The sequence below is a fragment of the Pleurodeles waltl genome, chromosome 1_1, assembly GCF_031143425.1.
Source record: "Pleurodeles waltl isolate 20211129_DDA chromosome 1_1, aPleWal1.hap1.20221129, whole genome shotgun sequence".
In the NCBI taxonomy this organism is placed as follows: domain Eukaryota; kingdom Metazoa; phylum Chordata; class Amphibia; order Caudata; family Salamandridae; genus Pleurodeles; species Pleurodeles waltl.
The window spans coordinates 593,012,997-593,035,629 of record NC_090436.1 but is presented as its reverse complement, the minus strand read 5'-3'; positions in this window follow the sequence as shown (position 1 = coordinate 593,035,629).

The following is a 22,633-nucleotide window of genomic DNA, read 5'->3' as shown; positions in this document are numbered from 1 at the left end:
GATGTGGCTTGGATCATTTTGAGGCCTAGTCAATTGTCACACATGCTGACCTTGGGGTTTGTTGTATATGTGATTTGAGTCATCATATGTCAGTGCATAGTTAATAGGTCTGCAGCCAATGCCATCCTGGTGATGCATCTTCAGGCCTTGTTGTTCATTTACGTTGCACACTGGGTGAACTGTTCATCCAGTCTTCAAAAGAATCATCTTAGCTTAGCAGTTCAAGATTGATCTAGGTGGCCAGCAACATCTCTGGGTTGAGCATTATCTGTATCTTGGTCCTTCCCAGGGGAGTTAAGATCATTAGAGAGTGACCAGGTAAGGTTTCTTTGACAGGTTACCACTATTCTGCTGTTTGGAGTCACTTGAACAGTACCACCTGGGAGTCACTCTACTAGTTCCCAACCCTAGCCAAATGGTATCCTCCCAGGTGAGTAAACTTCCTTTGTGAGTTCACCACCAGATGCATGGGGGCAAGTGGACACTGTACTGGTGATTGGAGTTAGCAAAACAGGGCCTATTGGGCTTTATATTCAGGCTAATCCCACTAGTTCTCAACACAAGCCAAACATTATCTTCCCAGGTGAGTAAACGTCCTTTGTGAGCTCACTAACAGATGAATTGGGGCAAGAGGAAACTGGGCTGGTGATTGGAGTTAGAAAAAAGGTCTGTCAGCCCTGATAGCCTTAGGGTGGTCATCCCCCAACTTTTTCCTTGCCTCCCTCCACTTTTCTGACAATGTTTTTGCTGGTTCTAGGACTCTGTCCACTTTAACACTGCTATCCAATGCTAACATGCATTTGCTGTCTCCCCTAAACATGGTAACATTGGTTCCTACCCAATGGGCATATTTAATTTACTTGTACGTCCCTTGTAAAGTGCACTACAGGTGCCCAGGGCCTATACATTAAATGCTACTAGTGGGCCTGCAGCACTGATTGTGCCACCAAGATACGTAGCCCCTTAACCATGTTTCAGGCCTGCCATGACAAGGCCTGTGTGCGCAGTTTCACTGCCACTTTGATTTGGCATTTAAAACTACTTGCCAAGCCTTAAACTACTCCCCTTTTTCTAAATATGTCACCCCTAAGGTAGGCTCTAGGTAACACATAGAGCAGGGTGCTATGTAGGTAAAAGGCAGGACATGTGCTTATGTAATTTAAATGTCCTTGTAGTAAAATAAAGTCCTACATTCGTTTTCTACTACAGTGAGGCCTGCTCCTCTCATAGACTATTATTAGAACTGCCCTCAAATACTCATAAGTGGTAGATTCTGCTCTGGAAGGAGTAGCCATGTCCTGTTTGGTATTGCCAGAGTAGTAATAGAAAATCCTGCTTAATGGTGAAGTTAGATTTAACATTAGTATTTTAGAAATGCCACTTTTAGACAGTGGGTATTTCTCTGCACTTACTGGCATCTGTGCCTTACAGCCTGCCTCTAATGCACATCTGGATTGTGCTGGTTGACAGCCACCCTTGTGCATTCCACCCAGACAACCATAAACACAGTGCACTCAGTCACACCTCCATTCATCTTCAAATATAGGTGTCCTGGCAAACAGGACTGGGCTGAAATGGGAATGTGTGCACTTCCAAACCACTCTTTGAAGTTTCCCCCACTTCAAAGGCATTTTGGGATCTTTAAACTGGGTCTCTTCCCCCACCAAATCAGACACTTCTGCACCTGCACCTGCACTCCGTCAGATGAACTGCTTGGCTTCCCAAAGGACTCATCTGGACTGCTTTGCTAAGATCGGCTGCTTTCCTACTTGTTGCCCTCCCGCCTGGTGCTCCTGACTCTGCTGGAAGGAATTTTCCTTCCCCCTGAAGTGCTATCCAAGGGCTTGGATTGAACTTGCTTCCTGTTTCTGAAATCTCAGGGCCAACAAAGACTTTACTGCTTCAAAGAAACTCCATTTGTGCCAAAAAACGACACACGCCTGCAGAAATCAACGCAAACCCTGAATCATTGCTGAGAAATCGCTGCCCCACCGACTGGAATGATGCATAAGTGAATTCCAAACTGGAAATTCGACGCAGAGCCTGCCTTGTGAGGGAAAATTCCAACCAGCTTGTCATGGATTGTCAATGCATCATCTCTGGAAAAAATGATTCAAACCCTTGAAGCATAGAAAGAAACAAAACATCGTCTATGCCGCGCCGGAAAATTTGCCTTATTTTTCCACAGATCTCCTCCTTTGCGGTCTCCATGTGTCATTATTTTTTACACATCCCAGGTACTGTTTGTTACTAAGAAACAGCTATTGACTTCTAAGGATTGAGACTCTTTGAAACATTTTAAAAGTGATATTTCAACTTTTGCTTATTGGATCTTTGTTGTTTTGACCTTATTTTATTCAGATAAATATTATGTATTTTCCTAAACCTGTGTGGTGGATTTTTCTGGTGTTTTCACTGTAATATTGTACGGAATACTGTACACATTGTCTTCTAAGTTAAGACTGACTGCTCAGTGCCAAGCTACCAGAGGGTGGGCACAGTATAGTTTGGATTGTGTTGTGACTTACCCTGACTAGGATTGTGATCCCTACTTAGACAAAGGTGTGTATCTCTGCCAACTAGAGACCCCATTTCTAACAAGGGCCCATTGGGCTTTACATTCAGGTCACTCCCACTAGTTCCCAACATTAGCCAAATGTTATCCTCCTAGGTGAATAAACTGACTTTGTGAGTTCAGGTGAATAAACTGACTTTGTGAGTTCACTAACAGATGCACTGGCAAGTGGACACTGTGCTGGTGATTGGAGTTAGCAAAACAGGGCCCATTGGGCTTTACATTCAGATCACTTCCATACGTTCCCAACATTAGCCACATGGTATACTCCCAGGTGAGTAAACATCCTTTGTGAGTTTACTTACAGGTGCATTGGGGCAACTGGCACTGGGCTGGTGATTGGAGTTAGCAAAACAGGGTCCATTAAACTTTACATGCAGGTCACTCCAACTAGTTCCCAACCCTAGACAAATGTTATAGTCCCAGATAAGTAAACTTCCATTGTGAGTTAACAAACAAGGGTAGTTGGACAAGTATACACTGGGCTTGTGTTTGGAATTGGAGAGACAACGCCTTCTGGCCTTAGGAGTCATGTTACTCCCTCTTCTTCATACACTTGAGAAGTGTCATCCCCCGTAAGTATACTTCTTGTGTGATTTCTTAAACAGGAGTCTTTGGAGAAGAAGACACTGAACTGGTGGTTGGAGTGACAGTAAGAGGCCCAACTGTGAGTCGCAGTCATGTAACTTCCTGTACTACACACACTGTACATATGGTATCTTCACCTGTCTGTGCACTTTAATCGAGGGTTACAACAAAGGGGTCCTTGGACAAGAGAACACTTTGTTGGTGATTTGGTTACCAGAAACAGGGCATCCTGGCATTAGCAGTCACAGAGAGTTAAGACACAGGAGTCTTTTGAGGACAGATCACTGGTCTGGTGTTTGGATTTGGAAGAACAGTGCCTGTTGAGCGTGGCAGTCCTGTCACTCTCACTACTCCCCATTACTTGAGAAATGTTCTCCCTCCCAGGTGATTTAAATAATTTTGTAATTGACAAACAGTGGTCTTTGCAGAAGAGAACACTGTGCTGGTGTTTTGAGTAACAGATTCAGGGCCTGGTGTGAGTTGCAGTCATGTCACTCACTCCAGTACACACACTTGACCAAAGTTAACATCCTAGTGAGCACACTTCTATTGAGAGTTCACTAACAGATGTTTTTCAGCACATGGCCACTAGCCTGATGCTTGGAGTTACAGAAACAGTGTCTGCTGGGAGTTGTAGTCATGTCAGTCCCCGTACTACACACATTATACAAATGTTATCCCTGCAGGTGAGTACCCTTGAATTGAGAGTTGACAAACAGGGGTCTTTGAGCAGAGGACACAGGTTTGGTTTAGGAGTTACTCGAACAGTGTCTGCTGGGAGTTGTAGTCATGTCAGTCCCCGTACTACACACATTATACAAATGTTATCCTTGCAGGTGAGTACCCTTGAATTGAGAGTTGACAAACAGGGGTCTTTGAGCAGAGGACACAGGTTTGGTTTAGTAGTTACTCGAACAGTGCCTGCTGGGGGATGTAGTCATGTCAGTCCCTATACTACACACACTACACAGATGTTGGTTCCCAGGTGAGTTTACTTCAATTGTGAATTGCCAGACAGGGGTCTTTGAGCAGAGGACACAGGTTTGGTTTAGTAGTTACTCGAACAGTGTCTGCTGGGAGTTGTAGTCATGTCAGTCCCCGTACTACACACATTATACAAATGTTATCCTTGCAGGTGAGTACCCTTGAATTGAGAGTTGACAAACAGGGGTCTTTGAGCAGAGGACACAGGTTTGGTTTAGTAGTTACTCGAACAGTGCCTGCTGGGGGATGTAGTCATGTCAGTCCCTATACTACACACACTATACACAGATGTTGGTTCCCAGGTGAGTTTACTTCAATTGTGAATTGCCAGACAGGGGTCTTTGACAGGTGGACACTGGGTTGGTGAGTTATGTTACCATGAAGGTGGCAAAAGGTGAGCAGTAAACATGCATGACAAAATATTTTTGTGACATATTTTTGTGTTGTGACTTACCAGACTCCACCCCCCCCCCAGGTAGTCCTATCAGGCCCTCAGGATACAGGATATCCAAGTTTCCATGGATGGAGGTATAAGGGAGGAGTGGGAATTCCATTACAAGTCTTCTTGGACTGCAGCAGGTGCCTTGAAACCAGGGAATGGACCTTGCCGTTAGGACATTTTGATGTCCTCATGTGTGGATAGGGTAGGGCCTACAGCATTCCCTCTGTCAACATTCCTATCACACATTTTTCCTACCGAGAGTAGTGTGCTGGACTTGGGCTCCAAACAATTGTGGCTTTACTCTTATGATTCATCCACCATCTTAACTCAACATCAGTGAAACATGGATTTTTGATATGTGCCATGGTTGGTAAAAATAGAAAAATATATTACAGGTGACAGTGACGGGGGGTAGTGCAAAAGGGTGTGACTGGAAAATAGCGTGTACAGGGTGTGGTATGGGACGTTGAAAAGAAAATTAAGGGGTGCCTATTCTATGGAATATAATTTTTTAAGCGCTCTGTCATGCTGGCTCTTCATGTGAAAATGCAGAGGATTGTGGTGTGTGAAGGGGTGTGTTTTATAGTGTCCTTTGCAGGTGTGTCCAGTGTGGTCCTAGTGGCAGCTGTGTTGTTCTCAAATCCATCCAATGTGCAGTTGTGTATTACTTTGGTGACCGCGGACCACAGTAGTTTGGACCGCCATTGGTTGTCCGCCATGGGTACATGTCACTGCAACTTTGGACTTGTAATACCTTCAGTGGTTAGTTGTGGGGCTGTCGGGGCTGGAGTTCGAACCACCTATTTCTCGGCCTCCGCTCCACAGCTGGTCTGCTTATTTTGCTGGGGGGGTCAGTGGTCCTGCCTGTGTAACTTGTATTAGAGCGGTCTGGAAGGCTGCTAACATGTCAGTCTTTATGAGACCACCAACATGACAACATGGTGGTCTGGCAGTCTGACCACCAAAGTCGTGATTAGGCCCTTAGTCATAATTAAAAAAATAATGCTGAAAACTTCCCTCATTGTAAAATATACTCAACAGCAAACTACAAGAAATATCATACGTTAACAGGCTGTGATGATATGAGATACGAGATACCTTCTGATACCGAAGCAGGTAACTGCTAACAGACATAGCAGTGCCTAGCATTCATTGTATTTGCATATTCGTACATCCGCTTAAAATATACATTATCTGAATAATCTTCTCTATACTCATCTAAGTATAACTCTTTCTCATCTAATATATACACATTATTAGCCTTAGGGCCAAGAGTCTGTGGGGAAACACTAGGAGATAACTTCTTTCTTCAGAATGTGTAGAGGAAAATAAGCAATAAGGCATCTATTATGTATCTACTCTTATTTTTCTTATTTGTCTCCATTACGTCTTTAGAATCAGATCTATTATCAAAATAAGTACTGCAACAGCCAAATATATATTTGTTGGTTTCACCAATGAGAACAGCAACAGAGTTTAAAGTTCAAAGTTTGTTAAGCAACAACGTGTAAATCTTTATGAGACTTCACTTGCCCTACTCCTTGTTCTTGTAAATGACAGCCCTCTTTCTTCTTCTATTGGGACCTAGGAAATCTTCCAAATTCTCTATCCCAATCAATAAAAATGCCTCTAATATTTACACAAACCAAGTTCATTGATGGAAACAAAAATTCAAAATACAACTCAACCACAATGATCAGTTCATTAAGGTTCAGCCGAATCAGTATGTTCATTCCAACATTCCCAGAACTCTTTACCTGTGACTGTATCTTTTGTGAAATTAGTCCATTCTGGTGAAGGATTCCTATGAATAGGCACTCTCTTTCTCTTTAATATTCTTAGTGCCACACCTTTGTTGTTACTTTCACTCAGATAGTAGCTTTCAGTTGCTTTGGCAATCATTGGTGCCACACATTCTTTAGGCAGACTTACTTTCCCTCTTTCATTCCTTCTTGGCCAACAGTCTCCAGCTTCCACTCACTTTCTTCCAGCACTAATTCTTTCTTCAGGGTCTGATTCTGAGTCCTGCTCATTCATCAATGGGCAAGGTTTGATTGTCTTTGTTTCGGTCTCTAATGTGACTTGCTCAAGACCCCCTTCAGCCTGATCGAGTGCTGTTCCCAGCTCAGTTTGGTTCCCAACAGCCGGTCTGTACTGCTTTTGTCATGTGTCTCGCACCACTGGTTCTTTTGGAACAGGAGCTGTTGTGTCCACGGGACACTCAACTATGTGAGTGTGGAAAGCATGAATTCAGTTGGGGAGAGCGCCACACTTTACAGTAGTCACTGTCAGTAGGATAACCTGGTAAGAACCACGCCAATGAGGTTTAAACATGTCCTTCTTACATGCTTCTTCACCAACACCCAATCACCAGGATTAAGGTCATGGTGTCGAAGCCAAGATGTCGAAGCCAAGTCAGAGTATTTCAGATCCAGACAATTCAGGAAACAAACCGAGACCAGCCGCTCTTCTTTAGATTACTTTTAATAAGAACTAATAAGACACAATAAGAAATACATGTACATGGAGACTGAGCGTGCAAAATCCAGCTCGAACAGTCTACCCAAAGAAGTAATGCATGATCTTTTATAGCATTAAACCGCAGACATATTAATACATTTTCATTGGTTCTTGATAATGTCGTATGATAAAACGTTTTCTATATAGCACATGTGATGCTCCATCTAAGGGTTAGAATGTTGGACAGGAAGCTTGCACAATGTCCTCTGAATCAAATGTCTTGTGATACATCTATATGTGGAGAAAGAGGAACCATAAGTGCATACGTTAGTACTTTTAGCAGTGAGGATTTCGCAAGCTAGCATGCAGTGGTGTCTTGTGATGGCCGTCAGTTTAGCAAGCCTTGCAACATAATGCGTTTCAAGCACAATAGACATTTCTTCAAGGCCTAGTTAATTCAACATTGTAATGTGTTCAACAGAAACAGGCCTGTATTTTCATTGTGTATCACAGGGTCTACTAGGTCCAAATGGATCCAGGAGAACGTGATTCCACATTCCGCCCTCTGATACCCAATGAAAACACTCATTGACAGTTTAATCATCTTGATGGACAGGTGTCATTTAAATAGCATCATCTTCCCTGGCCTCATCCTCATGCCTTCTCTTATGATGGTGCTCAGTGTCCTTATGACACATTTTCCTCATTAACATGTTCAAACAGGAAGGACACACCCTTATCAACACACATAGGGGGTCATTCTGACCCTGGCGGGCGGTGATAAAGCGGCGGCCAACCCGCCAACAGGCCGGCGGTCAAAAAAATGCAATTCTGACCCTGGCGGGAACCGCCAACACAGCCCGCCGCATTAACACTCCGACCGCCACGGCGGAACAAACAAACAGCGCGGCGGTCACCGCCAACAGCCAGGCGGCAGACAATGTACCGCCCACCCTATCACGACCCACCAATCCGCCACCTTTTCCGGGGCGGGAGCCCCGCCGATAAAAACACGGCGGAAACAGACATTTTCAATGGAAAACGCTCACATCGACACACTCCACGCGGAATCCGGACAGCATGGAACCCGAATTGAACATCATACCTGCTCTCGTCTACCTGCTCATCTACCACGAGTACGAACTCCGGCGCAGACGTCAACGGTGAGTACTGCACCTACGACACACGGGAGGGGGGAGGAAGCAAGGTTATGGGCATACACATATGCGACCCCCCTACCCCCCCAATATGTACACACCAATGCAGAGCAGGAAGTCACAGTGACACCACACAAACACCCTTTAAAAATACAATGACACAACCAAATTTGGAATACATTTTCATGTACAAAAAAAGCACCTGGAAATAATTGAGCAACCGTGAAAAATATTTACAAAAACCAAAAAGATATACACATCAGTGTATCACTGAAGTAACAAGTCCTGCACATCCTACGAATCTAACATGTCCGTGGGCCAAGGTCCTGCGAAACAAGGGCAAAGCCCACACACGAGACCTGAGTCCTTTGGAGAGAACACTGCAGGGGCATCCGATGTCAAAACTACAGGCACCTCAGGGGGAAGGGAAGGGGGGGCCACCACAGCCACATGAGTCCACGACGCCAGATCCACGAGGAGCCACCATGCCCACTGTACCATCCTGGGGAGTGCAAAGCCACAGTCTCACAAGTCTCTGCAGTGGGTGGGTTGCCCACTGTGCCATCCTGGGGAGTGCAAAGCCACAGTCTCTCAAGTCTCTGCAGTGGGTGGGTTGCCCACTGTGCCATCCTGGGGAGTGCAAAGCCACAGCCTCTCAAGTCTCTGCAGTGGGTGGGTTGCCCACTGTGCCATCCTGGGGAGTGCAAAGCCACAGTCTCTCAAGTCTCTGCAGTGGGTGGGTTGCCCACTGTGCCATCCTGGGGAGTGCAAAGCCACAGTCTCTCAAGTCTCTGCAGTGGGTGGGTTGCCCACTGTGCCATCCTGGGGAGTGCAAAGCCACAGTCTCTCAAGTCTCTGCAGTGGGTGGGTTGCCCACTGTGCCATCCTGGGGAGTGCAAAGCCACAGTCTCTCAAGTGGATTACAGAGTCCACTGGTCAAGGAGGAGGCATGGTGGGCACAGTGAACCATAAACAGTGCCTGAGACGGCGGGACCCAGCGCAGCGGTGCATGACATGGCGATGTCCAGCGGAGCGGTGCTTGAGACGGCGGGGCCCAGCGGAGCGGTGCTTGACAGGAAGGGCCCAGCGGAGCGGTGCTTGAGACGGTGGGGCCCAGCGGAGCGGTGCTTGACAGGAAGGGCCCAGCGGAGCGGTGCTTGAGACGGCGGGGCCCAGCGGAGCGGTGCTTGACAGGAAGGGCCCAGCGGAGCGGTGCTTGAGACGGCGGGCCCAGCGGAGCGGTGCTTGAGACGGCGGGGCCCAGCGGAGCGGTGCTTGACAGGAAGGGCCCAGCGGAGCGGTGCTTGACAGGAAGGGCCCAGCGGAGCGGTGCTTGAGACGGCGGGGCCCAGCGGAGCGGTGCTTGACAGGAAGGGCCCAGCGGAGCGGTGCTTGACAGGAAGGGCCCAGCGGAGCGGTGCTTGAGACGGCGGGGCCCAGCGGAGCGGTGCTTGACAGGAAGGGCCCAGCGGAGCGGTGCTTGAGACGGCGGTGCCCAGCGGAGCGGTGCTTGAGACGGCGGTGCCCAGCGGAGCGGTGCTTGACAGGAAGGGCCCAGCGGAGCGGTGCTTGAGACGGCGGGGCCCAGCGGAGCGGTGCTTGACAGGAAGGGCCCAGCGGAGCGGTGCTTGAGACGGCGGGGCCCAGCGGAGCGGTGCTTGACAGGAAGGGCCCAGCGGAGCGGTGCTTGAGACGGCGGGGCCCAGCGGAGCGGTGCTTGACAGGAAGGGCCCAGCGGAGCGGTGCTTGACAGGAAGGGCCCAGCGGAGCGGTGCTTGACAGGAAGGGCCCAGCGGAGCGGTGCTTGAGACGGCGGTGCCCAGCGGAGCGGTGCTTGACAGGAAGGGCCCAGCGGAGCGGTGCTTGAGACGGCGGGGCCCAGCGGAGCGGTGCTTGACAGGAAGGGCCCAGCGGAGCGGTGCTTGAGACGGCGGGGCCCAGCGGAGCGGTGCTTGACAGGAAGGGCCCAGCGGAGCGGTGCTTGACAGGAAGGGCCCAGCGGAGCGGTGCTTGAGACGGCGGGGCCCTGTTCAGCGGTACCTGTCTTCACGGCGGGGCCCTGTTCAGCGGTACCTGTCTTCACGGTGGGGCCCTGTTCAGCGGTGCTCTTCTGCACGGCGGGGCCCTGTTCAGCGGTGCTCTTCTGCACGGCGGGGCCCTGTTCAGCGGTGCTCTTCTGCACGGCGGGGCCCTGTTCAGCGGTGCTCCTCTGCACGGCGGGGCCCTGTTCAGCGGTACCTGTCTTCACGGCGGGGCCCTGTTCAGCGGTACCTGTCTTCACGGCGGGGCCCTGTTCAGCGGTGCTCCTCTGCACGGCGGGGCCCTGTTCAGCGGTGCTCCTCTGCACGGCGGGGCCCTGTTCAGCGGTACCTGTCTTCACGGCGGGGCCCTGTTCAGCGGTACCTGTCTTCACGGCGGGGCCCTGTTCAGCGGTACCTGTCTTCACGGCAGGGCCCTGTTCAGCGGTGCTCCTCTGCACGGCGGGGCCCTGTTCAGCGGTGCTCCTCTGCACGGCGGGGCCCTGTTCACCGGTACCTGTCTTCACGGCGGGGCCCTGTTCAGCTGTACCTGTCTTCACGGCGGGGCCCTGTTCAGCGGTGCTCCTCTGCACGGCGGGGCCCTGTTCAGCGGTGCTCCTCTGCACGACGGGGCCCTGTTCAGCGGTACCTGTCTTCACGGCGGGGCCCTGTTCAGCGGTACCTGTCTTCACGGCGGGGCCCTGTTCAGCGGTGCTCTTGCAGTATGTCAAGGGAGTCATACCTGGCCTGGACACCCTGCTCAGTCGCCCTCCGACCGTGCTGTGTCAGGCCCCTTCGGGGAGTGAGTCCTGGGCCCTTTGGTGTCGTCCCTTGCAGCCGGGATGGGGCTTGTGGGGCCCTCCTGCTCCGCGCTCCTGGTGGTTGTCCTCTCCGCCCTGCTGTCCTTCCGCTCCTTAGATGGGGCTCTCGGGCCCTTGCCTCCCCTGGCTGCTGTGGCCGGTGAAGTGGCCGGAGTCACCTCCTTGGGGGCAGCCATCTCTGTCCGCTCACGGCGGCCCTTCAATTTCCGGGTCCTCTTGCCTGGGGGGGGGCTGGCTGTCCCCTTGCTGCTCACCGAAGTGTTACTGCCGCCAAAGGGTGGACTCCACATGCCATGCACCACTTGCACTGTAGTAGTTGGGCTGGTGGTGGCTGAGGTGCCCTTGGGACTTTTCCCAGTTGGAGGGGGTGGGTCGGGGGAGGGAAAGAGGTCAAAATTGGAGAGGTAATTTTTCTTGGGACCAAGGTAAGGGGTAGGAGTAGTGGTGAGAGAAGTGAGGAAGAGGATGTGGTTGTATGAGAGCCAGGTGTGCTGTCCTTGGGTGCAGGTGACTGGGACGTAGGCTGTGGTGAGGTGGTTGGCTGTTGTTTGGGTGTCTGCCTGCGTTTATGTGTCTTGGAAGAGGGGGTGACAGACACAGTGGGAGAGGACACAGGGGACGTGTAAATGCCAGTGGGGGTGGTGACTGCAGGTGTGCGGACTGTAGTGGAGGGTTTGCTGGTGGTGGAAGAACTGGCTGATGTTGGGGTGCATGCAGGTGTGAGTGTAGACGTCACAGGGAGGGAGGAGGGAGACGAGGAGGACGGGGACACAGAGGTGGTAGTGACTGTTGATATGTCTGCATCTCTGTGTTGCTTGGGTGAATGCTTGTGTTTTCTGTGGTGCTTATGTTTGGATGAGCTGGCCTTGGGTGTTGAGGTGTGTGCAGGCTGGTCTGATGGTGTGGATGGGATAGGTTGAGGTACAGGAGACAGAGAAAGGGTGGAGGCAGATAGAAGAGGGAGACTGGAGACAGGGACAATGGCTGCCGTCAGTGCTGAGGCCAGAGCAGTGAACGCTCGTTGATGGGCAGCCTGACCCGAATGAATGCCCTCCAGGTAGGCATTGCTCTGATGCACCTCCCTTTCCACCCCCTGGATGGCATTTAGAAGGGTAGTCTGCCCAACAATGAGCGTCCTCACCAGGTCAATGAGCTCCGCACTGAGGGCAGCAGGGGTAACAGAGGCAGGGGCTGAGGTGCCTGGGGCGAAGGAGACGCGCGCCTTCCTGGCCGAGCGGCCACGGAGCGAAGACTGAGGGGCTGCTGGGAGGGCGGTGCTGGTGCGCTGGGTGGCGGCTGTACCTGTTGTTGCGGGGGGCACAGATGGTGCCGCCCCCGCTAGGGAGCTCCCAAACGAGGACGTGTCCGTGTCGCTGGTGTCTCCACCGGCCCCCGTTGTGGTGCTCCCCTCGCCCTCCAGATCACTGGTGCCCTCGGTGTCTGTGTCAGTGCCCACCGGGGCCTGGTGACCTGCAGCTCCCTCCTGCTCCGACGCCAAATCTCCTCCGCCTGATGATGCTAAAACACAAGAAGACAAAGATTTAGGGTGGGGGGAGAAATTCAACAAAGTTGAGTGCATGCCTTAGCAATACCCTTTGCGGAGAGGACAGACACAGGTGCCTCGTGCACTAAGTCGCGAACTTGGGGTACACTACTCAGTACTTCTGACTAGGCAAACAGGTCTAGGGACAACACACGCGCACATGTGTGATGCTGGAGCATGGGTAGCTGCACTTGGCACCCTACAGAGGTGGGGGGCGGGGGCACAGGGCCATGCCTAAGGGAGCGGACTACACTACAGAGAGCGCCCTGGCCTAATGTCACCCACAGCCCTCCTCCCCCACCCAGACGCCTCCAATGCGCATACAGATAGGAGAATGTGCGGATACTCACCCCCTTGTGTCTGCTGTGCTGTCCTCAAGAGCCCATCCAAATTAGGGTAGGCCACCGCCAGGATCCGGGACATCAGGGGGGTCATGGTGCGACTGGCACCCCTCCTAGGTCGGGAGGCCATCCCCAGCAGTGTTTCTGCGGTCTTCCTCGTTCCGCGGCGGATGTCCTCCCACCTCTTGCGGAAGTGGGTGCCCCGTCTGTTGTGGACCCCCAAGTTCCGGACTTCCTCGGCGATGGCACGCCAAATATCGATTTTCTGGTGGGCGCTCACCTGTTTGACATGTACAGGGTGGGAAAGAGAAACCGTCACATATCTGCATGTTTGGAGTACATGCCCCCCCTCCCCAACCTTGTCATGGTTCCCATTCTCTCATCTGTTGTGCGTTGCACTCCCCATTCCCTCCACACCCCACCAACTTACATCCCCCCCCCTCCACACAGGCATAACCCATTCAATGTGCACTGAGTGTACTCACCTGTTGGTCTGGAGGACCGTAGAGTAGCGCATACTGGGGGAGGACCCCGTCCACGAGCTTCTCCAACTCTTCTGAACTGAAGGCGGGGGCCCTTTCACCAGTAGCAGCAGCCATTGTCACTTCCAGACCGAGTTCACAGCAGCACTTGCAGTATAGGTCCTCTCCTGTGGATGATCAGGTCTCGAATGATTAAGCAGATAGAAAATGGCGGTCACGCCTGCGGCGGTGCGTACCGCGGCGGTGCATCCCGCGACCACCGGCGCACATCGTCATTGGCTCCTGAAACCCATAGGCTTCAAGGTTAACCAATGTGTCTTCGCACAGCGGTCTTCGACCGCCTACCGCCACGGTGCGCCCCGCCAGCGCAGTGACCTCACATCCCATTGTCCCACTTCACAGGTCAGGCATCGGCCATTTCAAGGGCCCACATGGCTTTATTTCTAATGCGTCACACAGGCCTAGGCCTTGCAATGGCACACATACAAACATATCAAACCATACATTTACCTGTACTGTGCAAGCTGTGTTGTACGTACCTGTGAGTGGATTGACTCTGTACTTCATATTCTCCTTCCTAGGCACCGTCCGCTGGGACTAGCGATGAGAAGGAGGAATCCTCGCGTGTACCGGCCGCTGGTGGACCTGTCCACAATGGAAGAACGCAACATAATACTACGATACCGACTTGACCGAGCCTCCATCCATGAACTGTGTGCCCAGCTGGAGCCAGCCCTGATGTCCCTCATCCGCCAACCCATAGGAATTCCCCCTCTAGTGCAGGTTCTGTCTGTCCTCCATTTCTTTGCAACTGGCTCATTCCAGACAACAGTGGCCATGTCATCTGGGATGTCTCAGCCTATGTTTTCCAAGATCTTATCCAGAGTGTTGTCTGCCCTGATGAAACTCATGCGGAGCTACATCATTTTCCCAGAGGAGGGTGATTTGCCTACAGTGAAAGCTGATTTCTATGCCCTTGGACACATCCCCAACATCATTGGTGCAATTGATGGGACCCATGTGGCTTTAGTCCCCCCAAATGACGATGAACAGGTGTACAGGAACAGGAAGAATTACCATTCAATGAATATCCAGGTGGTCTGTTTGGCTGACCAGTACATCTCCCATGTAAATGCCAAGTTCCCAGGGTCAGTGCATGACGCGTATGTTATGCGAAATAGCAGCATTCCCTATGTGATGGACCAGCTACAGAGACAGCGTGTGTGGCTAATAGGTGACTCTGGTTACCCCAACCTGCCGTGGCTATTGACCCCAGTGAGGAATCCCAGGACCAGGGCAGAGGAACGGTACAATGAGGCCCATGGGCGTACTAGGAGGGTGATTGAGCGAACCTTTGGGCTCCTGAAGGCCAGGTTTAGGTGCCTGCACATGACAGGTGGATCCCTAATGTACTCACCAAAGAAGGTGTGCCATATCATCGTGGCGTGCTGTATGCTCCACAACCTGGCTTTGCGACGCCAGGTGCCTTTCCTGCAGGAGGATGGTCCAGATGGTGGTGTTGTAGAAGCCGTGGAGCCTGTGGAGAGTGAAGAGGAGGAAGACTCTGAGGACGACACAGACAATAGGGACAGAGTGATACAACAGTATTTCCAGTAACACACAGGTAAGAATCACCCACGCCATTTCACAATTGCTTATAGCCTCCTGCATCTGTACTTTCTGTAGTTCCCCACAGATGTTTTTCATTAATTTTTGCCTTTCCCTTCCCTTCTCAGTGCTGTCTGACTCAGTACCTGACTTCTGCTTGGTTCGCCCATGAAATACAGCGTATTGACATTGGTATGTTGTCATGACTAATTGACAGAACAGAAATCGAACAGTAATATGTAATACATTTGTCAAGAATACAGCATGACTCAAAACAGATTTGTGTGCAAAATGTGATTTATTTACAGTGCTAGATATCGGTACATGTGATTCTAAGGGTGATGGGTGGGGGTGGAGGAATATCCATGGCAGAGTCCAGTTCTAAGTCTCACAGGTGCATTGTCCTTTTGCCTGTGGAAGGATGGAGCATAGGCAGTTCATGGTTGGACAGGGTGGCAATGTGGGACAGTGGGAAGACTTGAGGGGGTATGTCCTGCTGGCGGGGGTCTTGACATCCTACTCTGTCTTTTTTTTTGGTCTCAGGCTCCTCTTACGGGGTGGTTGTTCTTCAGCAGGAGGTGGGCTTCTGGGGGGCTGTCGAGGTGTTGGGACCTCCTGTCCACTAGCGCCGGCAGAGGTGGTAGGCTGTTCCTGGTCCGGGCTAGTGACAGGGGCCCTGTGTGGTGCACCATGGTCCCGCAATGCGTCCTCTATCCTGTTGAGGGCCAGGACGATGGTCCCCATTGCGGTCCCGATGATTCTCAGCTCCTCCCTGAACCCCATGTAGCGTTCCTCCTGCTGTGCCTGGATCTCAGTGAACCTGGCCAGTACCGTCGCCATCGTTTCTTGGGAGTGGTGGTATGCCCCCATGATGGTGGTGAGGGCCTCTTGGAGAGTGGGTTCCCTGGGCCTCTCCTCCCCCCCCTGTCGCACAGCAGCCCTCCGAGCTGCCCGATTTCCCCCGGCCTCTGTCCCCTGGACGGTGTGCCCGCTACCACTGCCCCCAGGTCCCTGTTGTTGTTGTTGGGGTGTTGGGTTAGCCTGGGTGCCCTGTAGTGGCAGACACACCGCTGATTGAGCTGTCCTAGAGATAGAGGCATGGGCCCGCTGGGTGGGAGCTGTGCTGGTGTTGGCAGAGGGGGTCGGGTCTGGTGTGGCCTGTGGCTGCCTGAGGGGAACCGACTGCCCAGAGGTCCCCGATGGTCCGGGCTGGTCATCAGGTTCACTGTCGACAGAGCTGCTATCCTCAGTGTGGGCCTGTTCCGGTGGTGGGAAGGACACTTCTGGACCCTCCTGGCTGGTGTGTTGTCGTTCGGGTCCTGCATGGGGTAAGAGAGTTTGGTTATTGCTTCTGTGTGTACAATAGCGTGCGTGTTATGGGTGCCCTTGTCCCCCAGTGCAGGCATTCCCTTGAGGGAGGTGTTGTGAGGGTAGTTAGTGGGGGGGGGGGTTAGTGCAGTGGTCATGCTTAGGTGATGGGTGCCCATGATTTGTGTTGGCATGCAGGAGTTGGTGTTGGGATGGGTGGGTTGTGCTGGTGAGACATTGTCAGGGAGGATGTGTGCTGGGGGGTTGGGGGTGAGGGTGGGGGTGTGGGTTGGCATGCTGGTGGGGTAGGGGGGATATAGTAGTTGAGATTGGACTTACCAGAGTCCATTCCTCCGGCTACTCCTGCGAGGCCCTGAGGATGCAGGATGTTCAAGACGTCTTGCTCCCACGATGTGAATTCGGGAGGGGTGGGTGGGGGTCCACCGCCAGTCTTCTGGACCGCGATGTTGTGCCTCGAGACCATCGATCGGACCTTCCCCCGTAGGTCGTTCCATCTTTTGCGTATGTCCTCCCTATTCCTGGGATGCTGTCCCACCGCGTTGACCCTGTCCACGATCCGCTGCCATAGCTCCGCCTTCCTAGCTATACTGGTGTGCTGCACCTGCGAGCCGAAGAGCTGGGGTTCCACTCTTAGGATTTCCTCCACCATGACCCGGAGTTCTTGGTCCGAAAAGCGTGGGTGCCTTTGGGGTGCCATGGGGTGGTGTGGGTGAGGTGTGGGGTGGTGTATGTGATGATGAGTATGTTGGTGAGTGGTGCTTTGTGCTACTATGTGGTGTGTGTGATGGTGTAGTGTGCCTCGGTGTGTCTTGCTTTGGATTGTCTGCTGTGTCTCTCTCTCCTTCTCTCAGTAATTATGGTCACTGGGGTTTGTGGGTGATGTGGGTGTGTGTTTTATAGTTGGTTGATTGTGTGGGAGTGGTGTGTGTATGTGTATCAGGTGTGTGTATTTCAAATTGTCCAATGTGGCTGTGTTTTGGTGATGTGTGTGTATTCTGACCGCCGCGGTGTGTACCGCCAATGGAATACCGCGTTTGAATGACCGCCGTGTGGATTCGTGGGTCATAATGGCATGGGCGTATTTCTGTTTGCGTGACGGTGGAGGTTTGGTCATCTCCAGTTTATCGCTGCCCGCTGATGTGGCGGGCTGCAGTGGAGGACGGAATTTTGGAGGTTTGGCCGTTGTGGGTCAGAATGACCGTGGCGGTTAACCGCGGCCGCGGCGGTGTTATGGCGGTCTTCTGACCGGCGGTAAGGGCCTTTTACCGCCGAGGTCAGAATGACCCCCATAATGTTATAAATCCTACTATTCCCACCACTAGTACTTCTATCAGCCAGGATTCCCAACCACGGAACCATGCTGCAATGTCCTTTAGTATTCCTCCTATTTCCGTCACATCCGTCACAACCGCCACTTTCCTTGCTCCTTCATCGACCACCTCTATTTTCCCTATTGCCATCCTCACATTCCCACTGTTGTCTGGTATTAAAACACAGCATTCCTGATGGATCACGTTACATACACCACCGGCTCTTGCTAAAATGATGTCTAATGCAAGTCTGTTCTGTATTACAACAGCTCTTAAGTCTGTAAGTTCTTCAGTAATGTTACCTAAGGCTGCTGCAGTAGAACTTGCTAATGTTTCTACCAATACTGCCAATCTGTGTATTTGATATTCTGAATGCGCTATTCCTAATGGCATCACAAATATTCCTTCCACTGCTATGAACCTATCCAACCAAGTAGGTGCCCTTCTTCTTCGTACCCTACCGGGTGCCTTTTGTGTTGCATTGGTCAAATTTGTTATATGCAACATTCGGGGTAGTACGAACGCCAGGTAGCAGGAGCCCTGCCACCCTGCAGGCAGTTTAAAATATGCAGATGTCCCGCATACTATGTATATTCCCCTTGGAGCTGAGAGACCTATAGACAAACCTTCTGGGCCCTTCCGTATGTTATCCAAATCAGAGTATTTGGAGCAGGTGCTTTCTCCTACCTTTATGCTGCTCTTATTATGGTTGGGGAGGTGTATGTTAGGGCATTTCATTCATGGTGTAACCATTCGACACACCTTATCATGAAATGTATTTGGCCTTGGGATGCTGCCTTTGAGGTATCGAAAACACCATGACCCCTTTTTCTCCTTATGTATAGAAAGGGACATTTGTGATATATCTATGTTCTTCTCCCCCTGTACATAACCCTCATCTCTTCCTATGTTGAATGCTTCCAATAGCTCTGTTTCACCTTTTTCCGGTACAAGTTGTCCACACACACCCATCCTACCTCCTCCTTTACTTTCTCTTCCCGCCCCACTGTTTCCCTCCTTTAATCTCCCTTTTCCAACCTTCCTCTTCCTTTTAGGTGGCCTTCTCTTTATAGTCCCATTTACTTCCTTTGCAAACATGAGGTTTAGTATGTGACATGAAGCATACTGAGGAAGAGGAATCTGGGAGTAATCTGTCCTTCCCTGGGCAGAGGTGGGTATATGTGTACAAATATAGCAATCAGACACATTTGCCAATTCCTTATAAAATTTCACCATTTGCACAAATGCATTATCCCTGTAATTGTTCCCATCTTCCTCCCATTTGGAATATTTTATCCACTGTGTCCTGTTCCCCACCCTTTCTACCACACTAGAGTTCTCCCCTTGTTCTTGTTTCACTGCAATGGTAATCCCTATTTTATTTACACTGTTATTTATATAATGTTCTTGGTCCAGATATGGGATTTGTATTTCTTCATGATATATAATAACTATTATAGTGATAATTATTGCTGGAACAGGGGTACATATGGCAGTTAGTACCATAGGCCACTTTTTCTCTTTTCTTCTTCTTCTAGGCATTATTCTATTCCAAGTGTCACAACTTGCACTTGTTTAGTTCTTGTCTGTTAATCTCTTATTCTCTGTATCTTCTTGTTGGCACGTCACATAGTGGTGTCAGAGGTTACTAGCACTTAAACCCACTTGCATGATATACGTAGATATTCAGGTAAGACCCGCTTGCACCCATCCCTCTACTGAGGTGTGCAGCACGAGCAGTCTATGAAGAACTCTTTGATGGACCCGCTTGCGTCTCCTGACTCCTGTAGGAGCGCAGCACGAGCAGCCCTGTAGTCTCACCGCAGGACCCGCTTGCACCTCCTGACTCCTGTAGGACTGCAGCACGAGCAGCCCTGTAGTCTCACCGCAGGACCCGCTTGCACCTCCTGACTCCTGTAGGAGTGCAGCATGAGCAGCCCTGTTAGTGTTGTTTGGTGTTTCTTGTTGATCGAAGGTTGTACCCCTGCGGTGCAGGTGTGACCTTTATGGGTACCGCAGTTGGTGGCTGGATGACCTCAGGTTCAATTGCTCTCTTGGTGTGAGGTGTGGATCCAGTATTTGAGACCCTCACACATGACCGCTGTGGCTGTTGTCAGTAGGACTTGGTAAGGCCCTTTCCACCGTGGTTGAAGGCAATGGCGCCTAGTGTGGGCCTTGACCCAAACCCAGTTGCCAGGAAGTAGTCCGTGTTCTGGTGGCGTTCCTCCTTCTGGCAGGGCCTGCAGTACCTGGCGGTGAAGACAGCGTAACGTCTCTGTTATCTTCCTGCAATATTGTAACAAAAGATCATCTGTTATTGCCAATGGGGCAACTGACATGTGGCCTGGAATATTCATGGGGCTCCCAAATAGCACCTCATGGGGACTTAATTTTGTGACTCTATCAGGGGTATTTCTCATAGCGAGGAGCGCTAATGGTAATGCATCAATCCAAGATAGTTCAGTCACTGTGCATATCTTCCCTAGTCTGTTTTTCAACACCCCATTTTTTCTCTCTACTGCCCCTGCTGCAGGTGGATGGTATGCGCAATGCAACTTTTGTGTTATTCCCAGCCCTTTGCAAAGGCCCTGAATAACATGTGAAATGAATCCTGGTCCATTGTCTGAACTTAAAAGAATCAGCACCCCAAAACGTGGTATTAACTCTTTTAAAAGGCACTTAGCCACAGTTTGTGCATCACAGTTCCTGGTGGGGTATGCCTCAGTCCATTTGCTGAACATACAAACTATTACCAAAACATATTTTAGCTGGTATACCGGGGGCATCTCAATGAAGTCCATTTGGAGGCTCTCAAAGGGTCCATGTGGCGGTGGGAAATGGCCTGAAGCGGTTGGTGTACTTTTCCCATGTTGTACAGTGCATAAACCGTGCATCTCTTACATAAATGTTCTGCATATTGCCGAAATTTGGTATTAAACCAACATTGTGAAAACAGTCGTATCATTCCATCCCTACCCACATGTGAGGGGCCATGGAAAAGGTGTGCCATAGAGGACAGTAATGTGGATGGTAGACATATTTTACCATTGGGTCCCACCCACACACCCTCCCCGTCTGTCTTGCAACCACCCTTTTCCCAATCTGTTAGTTCTGACCCGTCAGCCTGCTGTTGAACACATTTTGGATCAAAATATGTACTTTCCTCCTTAGCTATTGTGGTGGGTTTAACCTGGACCATTACATACTCACACCCACTGAGGGCTATTCTTCGTGCCTCTTTGTCAACAACAGCATTTCCCACAGAAACATAGTCCTTAGCAGAAGTGTGGGCTGCACATTTTACAATTGCAATTTTTCTGGGCAATAGTAGAGCTTAAAACAAGGCAACAATCAATGAAGCATGTTGTATGTGTTGGCCTGCTGAAGTGAGAAATCCCCTCATTGCCCACAGTTGACCGAAATCATGAGTGACCCCAAAAGCATATTGGCTGTCTGTGTAAATATTTGTTGTCTTTCCCGCTGCCAATTTGCATGCTCTGATTAGTGCTACTAATTCTGCTGCCTGGGCACTTTTAATCTTTGGTAGCCTTCCTCCTTCAAGTAATCTTTTGGCCGTCCCCACAGCATAGGCTGCTTGTAGCATCCCTGTGTGGTCCCTAATGCATGAACCATCCACAAACAAATCACCCTCGGCCTCAGGGAATGGGGTGTCTCTGAGATCTGGCCTCACCTTGGTGTGTGTGTCGACTGCCATAATACAATCGTGGAAAGAATTATCTATGGTGGGATCATCGTGATCCATTTTGGTAGGCAATAGGCAGGAGGGATTCAATGTTGTGCATCTCTTTATCCTTATATGTGGTGCCAATAGTGTCAACTCATAGCGTGAGAGGCGAGCATTTGTCAGGTGCTGGGTCTTAGTGGTAGTTAGTAATCTGTCAATTGCGTGTGGGACATGTAACACCAAAGTATGAGCCAGGACAATGTTTTCTGATTGTTCCACTGCTAAAGCGGCTGCTGCTACTGCCTTCAGACATGGGGGAAGACCTGCTGCTACTGGGTCCAGGGTAGCCGAATAGTAAGCCACTGGGCGGTAGAAGGTGCCGTGTTTTTATGCCAAGACCCCTAAGGAGCAACCACCTTTTTCATGGCAAAATAAATGGAAATCTTTGGTGTAATCTGGGAGGCCTAATGCTGGTGCCGCACACAATGCTAACTTTAATTTCTGGAAAGCCTCTTCACAGTTTTCTGACCATGGTACTTTGTCTGGCACATCCTTGTGTGTTAAATTCAAAAGTGGTCGTGCAATCAGGGAGAAATTTGGTATCCAATGCCTGCAGTAACCTGCCACCCCAAGGAAAGCCCTCACCTCCTTCTGTGTTTGTGGCCTGGGGTGCTGAGTTATTGTTGCTATCCTATCTGGTAGCAATCTCCTGGACCCTGGTGACAGTTCGTGCCCTAGGTACTTCACCTTTGATTGGCAGAACTGCAACTTCTTTGGGGAGACCTTATGTCCTTTTATGGCAAGGTGACAGAGTACGGCCACGGTGTCCTGGACACACGCTTCCCGTGATGGTGAGGCTAGCAACAAATCATCAATGTATTGTATCAAAGTTGATCCTCCTGCAAAGTGCAATGATGCCAAGTCTGCTCTTAAAGCGTCTGAAAATAATGTTGGACTGTCCACAAACCCCTGAGGGAGACAAGTATATGTCAGCTTTCTATTTTTGTACGTAAAACAGAATAGACCCTGAGACTCCCGATGAAGAGGCACTGAGAAAAAAGCGTTACTGAGATCTAGGACTGTGAAGTGAGAAGCTGTACTGGGAATGTTTGATATGATGGTGGCTGGGTTGGGAACCACAGGGAATGATGGTATAACTGCCTTGTTCAGTTCCCTAAGATCTTGAGTAAATCGGTATATCGGGGACCCATCTGGTCCTTTCGCTGCTTTTTTCACGGGGAGAATAGGAGTGTTGCATGGGCTGTGTCGTACCTCCCGCAGTATTCCCTT